Consider the following 16,883-nt stretch of genomic DNA (forward strand, 5'->3'; position numbering starts at 1 on the left):
GTTCTAGTTATGAAATGTATTGGTTATATTATAGACTAGTCCTTTATGCTAAAAGACTTCTTATTTGTCTTATTTCCACTGGAGAAGAGTTTTTGTCATTGAGTTCGTAGTACATTTCACTCAATGATTTTGTAGCGTTAGAAAATTGTTTTAGGGTCAGTTGATCATTTAACTGTGGAATAAATGCACTCCCCTTTTGAATTTTTCTTGCTGCTGGACAATTGTTGAATCGTTGTGAACGATATTTACCAGCTTTATCGTCATCATTTGTATAAAAAAAATTTTATGTTAAATTTTTATTCATTAGTCCATGAAGATAATGTTTCATTATTGCAAATAGTTTCATTAGCAGGAACTTGTAAGCTAGCTCGTGCAGCTTCTCTATTCACGATCGCTCTAACTCCATCACAGCTATCTTTGCCGGGAGCTGTCGCGAAGAAATACTATTCAACTTCGATGTTAAATTTTTTTTATGGTACATCAAATTACATATTTAAAAATGGTTGTAGAAATTTTGCTTAGTACCATCACTAACATATTTTATTTTTTTCAATTTAAGACAAACCTTAAGAATTTCAGGAATAAACTTTTATTGCGGTATATACGAGGGTGGTCTGATAAGTACTTAGCCTCACCGCCCGATGGCGCCACTCTCGCAAAAGAAATATTCTATCACGTAGTACAACCTTCTTGATGGTTACTGTCAAGATTTCAGCCGGATCGGAGTTGTAGTTTATTTTTGAGAGCGTGTGAAAGCAAGTGTGTCCGTTGATGTTTGAAAAATAGAAAAAGAGCAGTATCGGTCAGTGATTCGATTCTTGTTTTTGGAAGGGAAATCGCGCAGCGAAATCAAAAATCGTTTGGATGCTGTGTACGATGACTCTTCTCCTTCGATGGCGACCGTCAAAAATTGGTTTAACGAGTTTCAACGTGGTCGCACGTCGATTTTTGAAGAGCCACGTTCAGCTGCTCCGAAAACGGCTACCACGGAGGATAACGTGACAAAAAGTCACAATCTCGTATTGGCAGATCGACGATTGAAGGTGCGCGAGATAGCTAAGATCGTAGGCATCTCAAAAGACTGCGTGGGTCATGTCCTGCATGAAATTTTGGACAACAAGCGCAACCGTGAGACAACTTCAGAGCAATGTCTGACGCTTTTTAAGCGCAATCCGAAGGAGTTTCTGCGTCGTTTCGTGACAGTCGACGAAACATGGATCCACTGGTATACACCAGAGACCAAGGAACAGTCGAAACAGTGGAGTTTACCCGGCGAAAGTGCTCCGAAGAAGTCGAAGACTGCCCCATCGGCCGGAAAGGTGATAGCCACCGTTTTCTGGGATTCACAAGGTGTGATCTACATCGACTACCTGGAAAGGGGCAAAACGGTCACAGGGCTGTACTATGCCGAATTATTGGGCAGATTCGACGTCGAATTGCAGAAAAAACGGCCCAATTTGGCAAAGAAAAAAGTGTACTTCCACCATGACAACGCACCGGCTCATACCTCCGCCGTCGCCATGGCCAAATTGGTCGAATTAGGTTACGAGCTGCTGCCCCATCCACCGTATTTTCCAGATTTAGCCCCGTGCGACTTCTTTTTATTTCCAAACTTGAAAAAGTCACTCGCCGGGCAGAAATTTGAGTCGAATGAGGAGGTAATCGCTGCCACGGAAGCCTACTTTTCAGACCTCGAGGAAACGTATTTTTCAGACGGGTTAAAGAAGTTGGAGCATCGCTGGGCCAAGTGTATCGAACTAAAAGGAGACTATGTTGAAAAATAAAACGCCACTTTTTCAAAATTTTCGTTTTTCTTTTGTAGGCTAAGTACTTATCGGACCACCCTCGTACATTGCAGTTGCATCATACTTATTACAATTAGACATTGTCACAATACTATAATGTTTCACGTCTTTGCCTGATTTGTAATAAACAACAATTGGAAAGATTGTATTTTTATCATCATTAAAATTGAATGCTTCTGCAGTTTTTTGAGCAACAAAAACATAGTTCTGAGCAAAATCTAATTATACTACAATTTCTTTATCTCAAATATTATTTTTCATTTCAGAAATGAATTTCGATTGCTCTTTAGAGATAAAGTGATGGATATTAATTCCTCTAATTTCGTGCATAATATGTCAATTAAATTTTCATCAGACAAGCACTGTTTTATAACAGTGCATCTTTTTGTAGATTGCCATGTGCAGAATATCACTTGACTCATATGGTTATCGTCTAAGATTTTTTCGAGAAAATTTGAAAATGTAATTTTTGGACATAATTCGAACTCATTTAAATAACATTGTATTTTAGAAGCTCTGCATAAAATATAAAATATACAATCTTTATAGTTTTTGAAGGTATTGTTTGATAGTTTTTCCAAATTAATTGCATGAATCATTGCTTTGAAAATATGATGAATTGTGCATACACACACAGTATGTGTTCCTGCGGAATCTGCTAAGACATACCATTTTGGTCCGAGCTCTGCAAATTTTGTTAATCCAACTGGATCTTCAGAGAACTTTTGATTGATTGAACATGCAAGTTCTTGATATCATCAAGCAATAATCTTTTTTGTTCCTTTCTTTTTATTTCCATTAATTTTCACTGTTACTGCATCTTTTGCGTTCGATAGAATCCTGCTATTTTTATCATTTTCATAAAATTGTATTACTTTTTCAACTGTTGCTTAAGGTAAAGTTTTACCTGATGATTTTATTGGAGAAGTCAACATTTCTCGAGAAGCTTTTAACATTTTAGTTTTGCGTACCATTCTATATGATTAAAAATACCTTTGAAACTTTACAACTGCTTCACGAATGAGAAGCAACCGTAAGAATACTTATATAAAAATGATCATCATTAGGTAGACTATTAAATTTATCTCTAATACCGTTTAATATCTTCGTAACTTCATCTGGTATAACTTCCTCCTCACCAGAAAATGTAGAATCTTCAAGATCATTTTCAGAACTTATACTCATGTTATCATTTTCGTCAACGAAAACAGTATCGTTATCTGAAAAATAAATTTTTTTTATGCAATACTCTGCATGATTTACAAGCTACTGAAGTATCAAATATATCAGGAAATCTTTTATTCATATCTTTCGGCTTCTTCCTTAGCTTCTTACTGATATGTCCTATAAGGTTAAATGGATTCGCACACCTATCTCTATGATTTTTTTTAAAGGAGAAGATATGAAAAGGCATAAAAGAAGGCGAAAAAATAGGCAGTTTTCTTCAGCCCAACCCTAGTTCTGTTACTACTTTTAGAAAAGTGACAATTCAGTTCACCACTTGTTTTTAAAGGAAGGATCGTCGGATCTATTTTCAAAGTACGCTTGGGCAGTTCCTGTGAAACAAAAAACTGGTGTAGATGTTGTTTATGCAATGAAGTCTATATTAAAAAACGGACGCACTCCTAGAAATCTACATGTGGACCGTGGCAAAGAATTCTACAATTCAAATTTTCAAAGACTAATGACAAAGTATAAAATAAATCTATACTCAACCTATAACCATCTTAAGGAATTTATTTGTGAATGTTTCAATCGCACGCTTAAAAATGTCATGTGGAAAAAATTCAGTCTTCAAGGAAATTACAAATGGATCAACATTCTAGCTGATTTATTGAAATCTTACTATAATCGAAAACATCGTACGATAGATATGAAGCCTAAAGAGAATCAAATACAAGTGTTGAGACGATTCTCTGACGACCGACGTCTTTTCGTTAAGATCCCTAAATTCCAACTAGGCGATAAAGTACGTGTGAGCAAGTCTAAACACGTTTTCGAAAAAAGATACACTCCTAACTGGTCTACTAAGATTTTTACTATTCAACTCGCACAATTCGTGGATAGATAAGACTTAATACGTATGAAAGAATAAAGACGTTTATCTAAAGTAACTTTTATTCAAATAAATATCATAATAATAATAAATAATTTTTGTTTTATTTTAATGTAAGAGCCCCAACCTTCGCTCTCACCTGTGGGGTACTTCCATTTGAGCATCATCACTTGTGAGTCCATTAGAACATATCGAAACCTGCTTTAGTAGAAACACCTGTGACTCATTTACCTCTCCACAATATATTTTATAATAAATTTCTTGTACATACTTTATTGAAATAAAGATACATTTTTGTTACATTAAATAATAAATTGAAAACTACCACCGCTATGATATTCAATTTGTAAACAATATTTTTGTACATGATCTGAAAGTAATTTATAAAGATCATAATGTTTCGTGATGGCTCTTGAAATTCGATCTGGTAAAATAAGTTGGAATTCAGCTCCAGAATGATTCAATTGTTATCTTCTTCCTTAAAGTTTGTTACTAAATAACAATGATTTTCTTCAAGTTAATAATGATTTTTCTCTGGTAGTGGATCATAGCTATTTTATTTAACATTTTCAAGTCCATCTTGCTATCGAAGACTTGAGAATAGTGGAGAAGGAAGTGGATAATACTGGTGATGATTCTTCTGAGAGAATGACGTTTTCCGAGCTCTTCTCTCTCACTCTTAAGACATTTACCCCACTACTACACTTTTTTCTAGCCGCCAGACCGCCTCCCTTCACTTGTTACTTCTTCCACATCCACTTAGACTTTTGGTTTGTTAAGTGTACATACTATACGAGGTGTGATCAAAAAGTAAGGTGAATTTTTATTTTTCTCAAAAAATATTTATTTATTCATCAATTTTTATTTTATCTCCTTCAAAGTAATCCCCCTCGGATATAATGCACTTGTGCCAACGCTTTTTCCAATCCTCAAAGCATTTCAAAAAATCATTTTTTGTGATCTTGTTTAGTTCATCCTTCGATGCCGTCTTTATCTCCTCAATTGTGGCAAAACGCCGTCCTTTCATGGGCCTCTTCAGTTTTGGGAACAAGAAGAAGTCACAGGGGGCCAGATCTGGGGAATACGGTGCCTGTGGCATCGTTACTGTGTTGGTTTTAGCCAAAAATTCGCGCACAAGCAACGATGTGTGAGCAGGGGTGTTATCATCGTGCAAAAGCCAATTTTTCTTTTTCCACAAATTCGGACGTTTCTGGCGGATTGCTTCGCGCAAATTGCGCATAACTTGCAGGTAATATTCCTTATTTACTGTTCTACCCTGTGGCAAGAACTCATGATGCACCACACCCCTGCAGTCAAAGAAAACTGTAAGCAAAACCTTTACATTTGATCGAACTTGGCGTGCTTTTTTTGGTCTTGGTGATCCAGAATGCCTCCACTGGGACGATTGAGTCTTAGTCTCGACGTCATAATCGTATACCCATGTTTCGTCACCTGTCATAACCCTGTTGAGTAAATCTGGATCATCGTTGACGTCATTCAGTAGCTCCTGGGCGATGCTCATGCGACGTTTCTTTTGGTCGAAATTGAGCAATTTCGGAACAAACTTCGCTGACACACGTCTCATGTCTAAAACACTCGTCAAAATTGATTGGCACGAACCAAATGAGATGCCAATATCATCAGCAATTTCTCTAATGATAATTCGACGATTTCCCAACACTATTTTCTTCACTTCTTCAACATTCTCATCAGTTGTTGATGTGCTGGGGCGTCCAGAACGAGGTTCGTCGTCGGTGTCTTCTCGGCCTTCTTGGAAGAGTTTATACCATTTGTAAACATTTTTTTGGCTTAAAGTAGACTCACCGTATGCCACTTTCAGCATTTCAAGTATTTTGGAACATTTGATTCCATTTTTCACACAAAATTTAATGCAAACTCTTTGATCCATGTTTTTAGACAGCAGCAAATCGTGGAGCACGCAAAACACTTCTAACCTTGATGCCTCTCACAAACAAACCAAACACACTACAAAGCTGAAATTTGGAACGTATGTTCTAGACGAGTGTACCGACATAACCAAATAAAAAAGTCGAAGATCGAACGGACGTAGCCCGCTAAATTTCAAAATTCACCTTACTTTTTGATCACACCTCGTACAATGATTTTTTAGTATAGGTTCAAGAATATGATTCATCATTATTATAGAATTTTTAAATAGTGCTCACGATATTATACTACTTAGTTGCATAATACGACGTTGGAAGCGTTCTCGATCTCGTGCAAGCTACTCCCACACTCCTTTCCTTGAATCTTTGTCTTCAATAGAAAGATGATGAATTTGAATATTATCCGAGAACCATTCATGCTTTGAAGCTCGAATGCTCTTCTTGTTTTTCTAATAGGCGCCATGATGAATCACAAGAGGATAGCCTTGCTATAGCTATTTCTTCTCACTGAATGGTAATGCAAGCTATGCATTCTTCTTATAAATATATTAGAACACGAAAGACTGCCCTCTATCGGAACTTAAGCTTAATTATGGGAATAATGAGAGCCCCAACCTTCGCTCTCACTTGTGAGGTACTTCCTTTCGAATCGTCGCTCATGAGTCATCATTACAATGAGATAAAATTCATTGGAAAGGGCTACATTATGAACTAGTTTTTTACCTCTCCACAAAAGGAAATAAGAGGATAGTTAAATAAAGGGAAAAAGAGACTATTCAATTAGATATTTTTTTTTTTATTATTCATAGTGCAGCTATCTACATTAGTATTATAATACATTTAATTATTATTCGTTGAAGATACAATTATGTTTAAATTCGAACTTTGAACCGACAATATGGTAAATAAATAACTTCTCCTTCTCACTAGTCTGATGTAGGTTTTTCAACATTTCTTCATCTTTTTCGAGTACTATATTAACCCTTTTGAGCAGGAACACATCAAATTCGTGATCTATTGTAATAACAACGCTAAATCCATCTTTCGTTGTTAATGATCTAACTTTAGTAACTTGATATAATGTATTCGATGTAAGTTGGGACATCGCCTTCCGAGGAAGGAAAGTCATCTTGGAAATTTTATTTATTGCTGAGAAATCCATCCTGTAAAATAAAAAATCAAAGAATTACTTATTTATTTATTTATTCTTAGTAATAAATAAATAAATAATTAATAAATAATAAAGGAATTTAACTTTTATTTAAGCTTAGTTTTAAAATGTCTAGGGACGTAGTAAATCACAAAAAAACTAAAACTAAGCGTAAAAAAAAAGTTAAATTCCTTTATTTTGTTAATGCGCTAAAAAACCGAAAATAATTTTTTCTCTATTTCTTTATTTTGACTTTATTTTCGTATTCTTTGACACAAAATGAAACTTTTTTCTCTTTGATATTTTTTTAAAACGTTGCTTTTTACAAAAGATGCCGTAACTCGGTTAAAAAACATCGGATAGAACCCCACGGGAGCTCATTTTAAAGGGAAAGACATTACCCTCCGAACCCTTCAGGTCGATTTGCCCTCCATCGCCTGGTTCTAAATTGGCATTGATTTAAGTTGAGGTTAAAAAATTGAAATTTTTTTAATCAGTTTTTTTACTGTAAAAAACACATATTTTCATTTTTAAGTCTCTGGACGCACGTCTTAAATGGAAGCTTTTGCAATTACCTTTAAAATGCCCTGCGGGTTTTGTGATACGATGATTTCCGACCGAGATACAAAACTTTCAAGTTTGCCTAATTTTGAGGTAAGCATGGCAAAAGTGATTGACGGGCAGTGTATATCTTTTTTAGTTTTAGTCTATATTTAAAATCTTGTTTGAACGCTCTATAATTAATAACGTATCATTCTTTATCATAAAGCGTTGTGAAAAGTTTTTCTGTTTTGATCCAGGTGGTTTAGTATGTTCGAGACAAAGAGTCTTTATGATCATCATGTAGCTCTTGTGGATACTCTAGATCTACTTCTCAAATATAACCTGCGTTAATAATGAGCAGGATCGAAATCATATGCATTCTTACAGGTTGATCGAAAATTTCCAAAAATATCAGCTAGATAGCTACATCAGTTTTCAGATAGAGATCAGAATACTTCCTAAATCTATTTTCTTCCAAATACTGCCGAAAATATTCCATACGTTTTGAGCATGCTTATATTTTTCAGTAGGAATATCACTATCTCTCAATCGACTATGAAATTTTTCAATAGATGGTAACTCTGTCTTAATTAGTCTATTTAAATTTTGGGTGTATTCATATGGGAAAACTACTTTTGTTTTGAGTAAATTAATCTGTTCTAAAGTGTAATTATCTTTCTGAAATTCTCTCTGTACAATATCTAGTTAAGGTAAATAATATGCTAATTTATCTAAAGATCTAGGCATAAATCGAAAGGAATCAATGAATCAAAAGCTAATTCGACTGTTTGTAACTTCTTTTGTGAAGGATATGTATCGCTCCTTGTTTTGAGCAAGAACAGAGATCTTTCCTTCAAATTCTGAGTTAGTAGCAATTTCTGTTATAATAAAATGTGAGTCATAGCCTGTAAAGTTATGAAATACGACTGGCATGAAAGCAGCATTTTTATAATTCAAATTGCAATGATTGTGAGCTGCACCTCTAAATTTTCCTGTTAAATGACAATGATCTCGAACTCGTTTTTAGTTATCTTGAAAATATTGGTTGCAAATATGACATCTTGCCGTTTTGAATGCCTGTTCATTAATTAATGATAAATTCATTTTTATTGCATTATTATATATCTGTTCTAACTCAATCACTAGGGACTTCAATTACTTTATAAATCATAATGCTGGTGATTCGTTTTCATTTAATTTTTTCTATATGACTTATATATCGACTTACTATCATCATAACGGCATTTTACATATAATCCAATGCTATAGGCTTCATGTTCTTGGAACGTATGTTTCTTAACATTGAGATTTCTATTCGGATCTTCTATAGGTTTTAACAGATATTCATAATCAGCGTATATAATAAATGGAACTTCCTCTTTATGTTTAAAATTTTTAAATTCTAAAGTAGCATCGTCAGGTAAATTAATCCGACACTTATTTATTTTGGAACAGTCAACTTCATGAGATTTCAAATTTTCCTTGTTAGTAAAATAATGAAGGCAACGTTCGCAAAGATAAATTTTTTCAGTATGTTGAGTAACTTGTCTACGAAGGAGAGCAGATAAAGTTTTAATTCATATGTAGTGAGTTTCTAATTTGAATTTTCATCATCTATTGATATTCGAGGTCTATTAGTATCATTTTCATCAATATATTCGTTTTGTATTAAGAGTAAGTTCACATGTTTACTTTGTTTTAATTTCGTTATATAGCACGGTGAGACTTCATATTTCGATCCATATTTTTTAAGTATATATAAATTTACACTTATATTATTCAACTTTTCAAATTTAAGTATACTTTTTATTTTTACAGGGAAGCTTATTCCATCAAAATTCAGTTCATTCTCATAGGGCTTGTCCTTAATTACTCCGTTTGGATTTCTTTCAACTAGAAGAAGGCATAAAAGTATAGCCCATTTAAAACATTCATTGTCTTTATTTTTAACATCAACACAGGCTCTTTTATTATCTATGCTTGACGGTAATGATATATATGAGTATGGTTTGAATGGATTATACTTATTTATATTAATAGTGAGACCAATAAGTTTTTATCGACCAGCCTGAGTCTCTTTCTTGAAATTCTTCGATTTGTTTAAGTATAATATCTTTAACGTTATTTTGAAACCATCTATCAAGATCAGTAGTCTTATAAATGCAAACATTTTTTTAAGTGAGGGCGCTGCCAGCAAACTGAGGGCGTTGCTTATAAAGTGAGGGCGCTGTAGGCAGTATATGGAAAGGATAGCTAAAGCGAAATAGTGGGGGTGAACCGACTGTAGCACCCTCTAACTTATTAATTTAGTATTAAAGGGTTTATATATAGATCTTCAGAATAAAAATATAGTCATTATTGCTTTGAGATACGATTCAGCTCACATATCATAGAGAATAATTGGATTTATACTCTAAGATGGACTATATTTTAGATATTCAAGGCTTTCAGAGTCCTAATAATATTTTTATTTTTAAGGAGTTTGCCTATTTACCAGTATGTTCTAATACTGCATCTACAGTACTACTTTTTAAACCTCCATATCATTGGCTCAAACTGCCTATTGAATATGAAAGTTTTAATAAGTGGTTGAAATTACATCATCATGGTTTTTATTTTTTATTATCGTTAATTAACATTGATTTTATTTGAAATACTTAATATAATCAATTTTATAGGTATATTATGGAGAAATGGTATTTTACCATATAATTATTGAAATTGTACTATTCGTAGTCATTTACATAATTGTAGAAATATTTATGTGAAAGGATTACAAAAGAAGCAATGTCTCAAAAAAATTATTCCTGAAAAGTAGGTTCAAATAATATACAATAGTACAAAATTCTAAATTTGAATTTAATTAGTTTTTTTTTTTTTTTAATTACAGTATAAAGAGTTTAGCCTCGTTATGTCTCTCTCCCCCCTTAAGCCAATTATAATCTATTAACAACTTATGTATTTTTCTTATGTAATTTTCCTATCTGGCCGCAGCTGCTGATGCTGCGCGAGGTAAGTGAGAGAGACCGAGCAAAGAGAGAGATCCGCGTGTATGCGTGAGTGCGTGGACGCTCGAGTGTCGCGCGCGTTTGCCTAATTGGCTGGGACGGGCTGCTGCCGAATAGCCAGCAAGAGAGAGGGGGACCTCTTCCGCGTGTGAGGGACAATTAGCTGCACGCCTTTGCGACGAACGCAAGCCCGGCTGTCACCGCGCGACGAGTAGGTACCCGGTGCTACGTAGCCAGTGTTTTCCGCCGACAAAGAACGAGAGTGCAGAGTGCGTGCAAGTGGGTGAAAGACCAAGGCACCAATAGTATACTGCGGACTGCGTGTGCGAGCGTGCGTACGTGTGGACAACCGTGATCAGGCCGAGAGAGCTGCCTCGTGGCTGAACACCTGCGCGTGTCAGAAGCAAGTCCGAGGCTACTGCTAAACTGACGTGTAAGTGCCTGCTCGATCATAAGTCTCTCTCTCGCTCGCTTCTTGCTTGTCTCTCTCACGGCGCATGCCACTTGTATGCTTTTGCTATTACCTTCGTTTTAGTAAACGCTCTTTCTGCTAACCGCTGTGTCTTTCCTTTCGGCATTCCCCCTCTCCCGTGCTACACGTGCGCTGACTCACACCGCCTGCTACTACCTGACTTGCGACGCTCTCCGCGGGCCGAAGGCAAGGTTGCCTTCCGGTGGCATGACTGAGCCACTGGGCTGAGTCCCGCATGACCTCGAAATGAGCTACCAACAAGCTGAGTAGCCACCTAGCATCACCCTCCACGGAGAAGTCCGAATCCCCGTTACAACAGAAATATTTTAGGTATCGAAACTGAAATGAGATGTCCGTGATTGGAAGATTTAAGTCTTATATTTAAATCATCATGCATATGTCATAGTCAAAATCGTGAGAATATAGTATGTGCTGCAGTAAATACACAAGAGAGAGAGAGAGCACGCATCCACAAGTTAGAAGTATAGACAGCATACGCTCCCCCTCCTCCGCACACTCAGGCCCTATACCAAATGTATACGTGTGTAGCTAATATAGACAATATACATCCTCTAAGGTATATATGGCGTTAACTCTAGTGGTAGAGCGCTAGCCTGTCAACCCAGAGGACTCCGGTTCGATTCTCCGGTCTGTCCCTTCATTTTTTTTCAAAAATCGTCGCTATTTTCTATTCGTTTCATTTTCAATGCAGCAAGTAAATTGTCAATAATATATATATTTATAACTTAAAAAAACATACATTTAAATTTAATTAGACAGAAAGCACTAGGTATAGGGTCCCTAGAGACTAGGAGCCCTAGGGACTAAGAGCCCTAGAAACCTTCGTCAAAAAATTATAAACAATTATTAACATTAATAATAATTAACATGGAATGATTAGGCCAGGGAATCAAAGGGTTAAACTAAGTACCCTCCCCACGAATATTGTTAATAATAATTGTTAACAATAACAATTATTATTAACATGAGAGGGGGGGGGTGTCAAAGGGTTACGGACCCCCCGCAGGTATGCTGGAACATACATTGCTATACTACTTATACGGCGTAGGCACGTACATAAAAAATATTTAAATTTTAAAATGTAAAAACTCATTCAGTCGCTTATGTATCGAGGAACACGAACTCTATCGTTTTTTTCGAGAATATTGTACTGGTTTTGGTCGAGAGGCGTTAGTGTCTGGAGGAGTACGTTGTCATTTAAGTCTTATCTTTGTGGAGATTTTTCATAAGAGGAGCTGCTGGAAGAACTCGAGGAACTCGCGGAACTTGAGAAACTCGAAGAGCTTATTACAATTTTTTTTGGAGAAGTTTTTGGGGGGGATTTCTTTTTTTTCAGAGGAGGTGATTTATCAGAACTCGTGGTACTAATAATTGATTTTGATCGAGGAGTGTGTTTTCGCTATCTGAATTTCGGTCGTGATTTCGTCGCGTCCGTATTTTTGTCTGTTTGTTTTACATTTTTTTTTTAAGATTATGTTGTGGAATGAGGAAGGAGTTTCTGTTCTTTGGTTTTCGCGATCGATTTATCGTTTTTGTCTGTTTTTATCGCTTCAGTCTTATTTCTATATTTGTTTGGTATAACGCGCGTCTTAACGTCACTTATTATTTTTGGCAATTCTTTTTTGGTAATTTGTTTGTCATCAGTCTTCTGTTTTTCTCGGTTTATTTCCGGTATCGTCATGTGTGTATGTTTTTACATTCTACATACTTATAAGAGTTATCCTTCTTTATTTTCTCATCCATCTTTTTAGGCACGCGTGGCAAAGACTCGATTTTGTTGTTTGGATGGTAAATATCCAAATGGTACACCATGTCCGGCTGCTGTTTCTAAAAATAGTATTTTTTCATTATAGATTTGTGACGGTGAGCCATATGATCAAAATTGTTAAGATTTTAGAAAAATAATTTTCCCTAGTATTAAGACCAACGGCAGAGTTGAAACCGTTTCCCATGAGCTGTAGGAACCGAGTCAAGTGTCGCAGGGAAATTTTCCTTGATAGTCTCCAAACGGCAATAAAATCTATAGTCCAAATTTATGTAAGCGTGCATTCCTTTTTTTATTACGCTCTTCCGCCCCTCGCACCCTCGCACTTACATACGAAGTGCATACAGCTTCCGAACATGTGGGCGCTGACATGCCGATAAGAGAAGAGAGCTATAAGATCTCGTCTGCATCCTGTTCACATCATGACTAACGAATTTTTCCCTTTCCAACTAGAAATTAGGCCTTAGAAATCATGAATTAATATTTTTTGAACTTGAATATTTTTACTTCAACAATATATCAGGAATAATTTTGGCTTCTCAAAACCTCTTATCAAGTTTTCGTTCCGGAGCTTAGTTTAAGCAGAAAATAGAAGAAATAAAAAAATATACGTTAATTTTAATGAATTCACTGTTAGTTAGCGAACTTTTATTATAAGAAATTAATCTACGAATTTATACAACGTAGCGTGCGAGATAACAAGCATCGCTCTATTTTTATTATATTTTATTACTACATAATTATTAAGCGGCGGAATTAATTGTAATATTGTTGTTAGTATTAAGTAGTGTATAAGCTATTCACGGTTGATTAGATTTCTTCCGACTTCGATTATTTAATAATTACAAAATTATGAACCAATCTTGGCTGCGAACGATACTTGAGGAGCCATCTCACGAGCTAAGGCCTGTACCCTTGCATCCGCGCTCCCGGTTTTGTCCACGCTCCGCTCCAATCAGGGCCCGAAAATCCAGCGAGGAAAATCAAAAGAAACAAACGGACCAATTAACACATCACTGCCTGCACCACTTCTCCCGAAACCGAGAGGCTCAAAGAGGGACTCATCACCCAACCACCTGATATAAAAAGGGCTGCACAAGACTCAAAGGGCAGTCGTCGTAGTGTGTGTGCAAGAGGGAGATTGAGTACCAGTGAGTGAGTGCTGAAGGAAGCACAGGAATCAATAATGCCAAGAAGTCGGCCAAGGAGTTAGCAAAGAAGTCAACTAAGAACTTAACAAAACTCAGTCAAGAAGTCAGTCAAAGAGTTAGGCTGCCAAGCAGCCCAAGAAGCGGAACAAGAAATACAAGAAAAATCAATTAATATAAAATAAGGACGCGCAGGATAAAAAGAGTGAATGATACAATAAAAAAAAGAGTAAGTTATTAAATTTATTTAGTTATCTTTTCTTTCAGTAGTAGTTTTCCCTTTTCGGAGATCCATTAAGCCTGAGGCTGGTGGATCTTCATTCAAGCCCCTTAAGAGCACATTAAGTTAGAAGTCTGGTGTGCTCATAATAACATTTAGTTATTATTAATCCCATAATTAGGTGTTTTCTGGAGCAACAATATTGCTCGTCCCTAGTGTTACGCACAAGCCAAATTAGAGCAACCATGAGTCTACGCTTACTCCAAGTGTATCTGCGAGTGACTCCGTCGTTACAGATTCATTTAAATTAAGTTAATAAAAGAGAATATACGTAGATAAAAATAAGTACTTCTGCACTTTGATCTGCAAGTTTATTAGATTTTTTTCCAGATTTTTTTCCATTTTGCCTTTTTCATTCTAAGTATTGTTTCTTCTGATTATACTATAAAAAATAAATAAGTAAAAATGATGAACGTTAGAAATTAAAAAAAATATTAATGTTAGAAATTAAAAAAAATATTTTACCTCTGAAGAGGGAACATATTCTTCGTATGCCTGCGTATTATTTTGATGTTTCGTTGAACTGTGGTAGTTTGATGGATTCTGAAAAATTTATGGTAATAAATGAGATAATAATAAATGAATTTATGATAAAAAATTTTTTTATAAAATATGATTTTGAAAATAAAAACTTACGATTGGTACTGGATAATATTCAATTACAGCCACATTACTTTTTTCTTCGATATACATTTTTTCAAAATCCTCCTGCAATCAGATGCAACGATTGCCGAAAATCGTTTGGACTCGCGTGAGCTACTAAGCGTGGCTGAGCGTAAAAGCCGCGATCGGTTTGGATTAGAGAGAGAGAGAGAGAGAGAGAGAGAGGGCGCGTTAGGAGCAATGACCGGGAGGAGAGAGTTAGCGAGCCAGTATGACTGTGTCCTTCAGTCCGGCTACATCGTAGTTAACGAGTCAGAGGCAACGACGTGTTCTATTGTTTCTGAGTGAGATCCAGGGAGTTGTGTACATTGTTAGTGAGTGTGGAGGTGGGTGTGCACTCTGCGCAACGTGTGCATCAACAACTGTCAACAACAATCGGTACGGTGGAACGAGTGCACACACTGCACAACGTGTGTGGCTCCGACACCGGTAATAACAGCTGTGAGTGGAGTGCCGAGTGCGCACATTGCTTAATGTGTGCGGCCTCGGCAGCAGCGAGCTCAACCTCGGCAGCTTCAGCGGCGACGCAACAACATCAGCGGAGCAGCAGTCGCAGAGGCAGTTCATCGTCAGTTAATTTAATCGGATACGGTTGGCCACCGTATCCTCGTAGATTTAGCGGTAGGTGCACAGCATTTTTTTATCACGTCTAGCGTGCGATCCCGCGCAGTGTGCGCGGTTGATTTATAGTCAGCGAGCGTGCGAATAGTCCGCGACGTCTGCGAGATATACTCTCTCTCTCTCCCCGTTCGGATTACGGTGTCGGAATAGCGTGCGAAAGTCTCTCGGCAAATCCCTCCCTTATATACATTTTGAGTAAATAAATTGGTTAGAGATCAATACGAAACACTCTCATTATTTCGTCATCCCTTTGTTCGACATCGGTGTTATTGTTTACGTTTGATTCGAACGCGCCGGTAGTACAGCACGAATCACGAAAGCAACAGGAGAAGCTGCCCGCCAACCGAGTTGTCAGCAGTGGCCGACGGAGCGCTGGAAAGCAAGCGTACCAGCGCCCCTTGCGGAGAGATCGCGAACCCAGGTTAGATCGGTAAGAGAACTCGGCGCAGGCGCACACCGAGACAAGGTGAGCAAGTGTGCTAGAAGCATACAGTTAACAGTGCACCGTCTGACTGTATTAAGGATTATTATTACCCGGGGTTTGCGGCTAGGAGGCAGTCTGTTACACAGAATAATAAGTCGTTATGCAAATAATTTTTTTATAAAAATAAAATAGTGTTTTAACATACCTTTTCATAATCTGTATTATTACCAATATCCAAAAGTGTCTAAAATTAAAAAAAAATTAATTTAACTTAAAAAATTCAGTTTCTATTCCGACGTTAAAATTTTTTTAAAAAATTTACCGTTGAAACGGGATAATTTTGAGTTGGCGACTCTTCATTTTTTTCGTCGATGCACGATTTTTGTCTAATTCTGCAATCAGAATAATAAATCATTAGATAAACATTAATTTGAAAATTTCCATTTCCATTGCGATTTTAAAATTTTTTTATTCTTACAGCATCAGGAACGATGACTTCTATAATGACGTTTTCTTTCGAAGTCACAGATTTTGGACAATCTTCTATATCGGTTTGCGTTCCAATTTCTCTGCTTTTTCGTTTATAAAAATTAAGTGGCTAAAATAATAAAACAATCACTAGACTGTTAAAACTACTTTTGAAAAACACATATATCAATGTACGATATGAAAACTAACAAACTAACAACTGATAACTCTAATTACTGAAGTCGTGGATCCATTAAATGTTCTTGTGCACGATCACAATTTTCACTTTTATATATTTCATGGATGAAATAACGCCTCGAAGAACGCGACATTTTTTCACTGTCAAAATTCAGACATTTGAACAGCACCACAGCTTTACACTAACTGAGATTTTTTCTTTCTTTCAAATCGAACTACGCACTTAAAATAAGAGAAAGTTGGTGTATTTTGTTTTGGGAATTTGTATTATAACATGACCTACGGCGCGACGTTTCAAATTTTTACGACTATGGATCAGCTAACGTAACCGAGAGCATTGGTTACTATATACAT

Source organism: Phymastichus coffea, unplaced genomic scaffold (genome assembly GCF_024137745.1).
Source record: "Phymastichus coffea isolate CEN01 unplaced genomic scaffold, Cenicafe_Pcof_1.1 PCOF00006, whole genome shotgun sequence".
NCBI classification, from domain to species: domain Eukaryota; kingdom Metazoa; phylum Arthropoda; class Insecta; order Hymenoptera; family Eulophidae; genus Phymastichus; species Phymastichus coffea.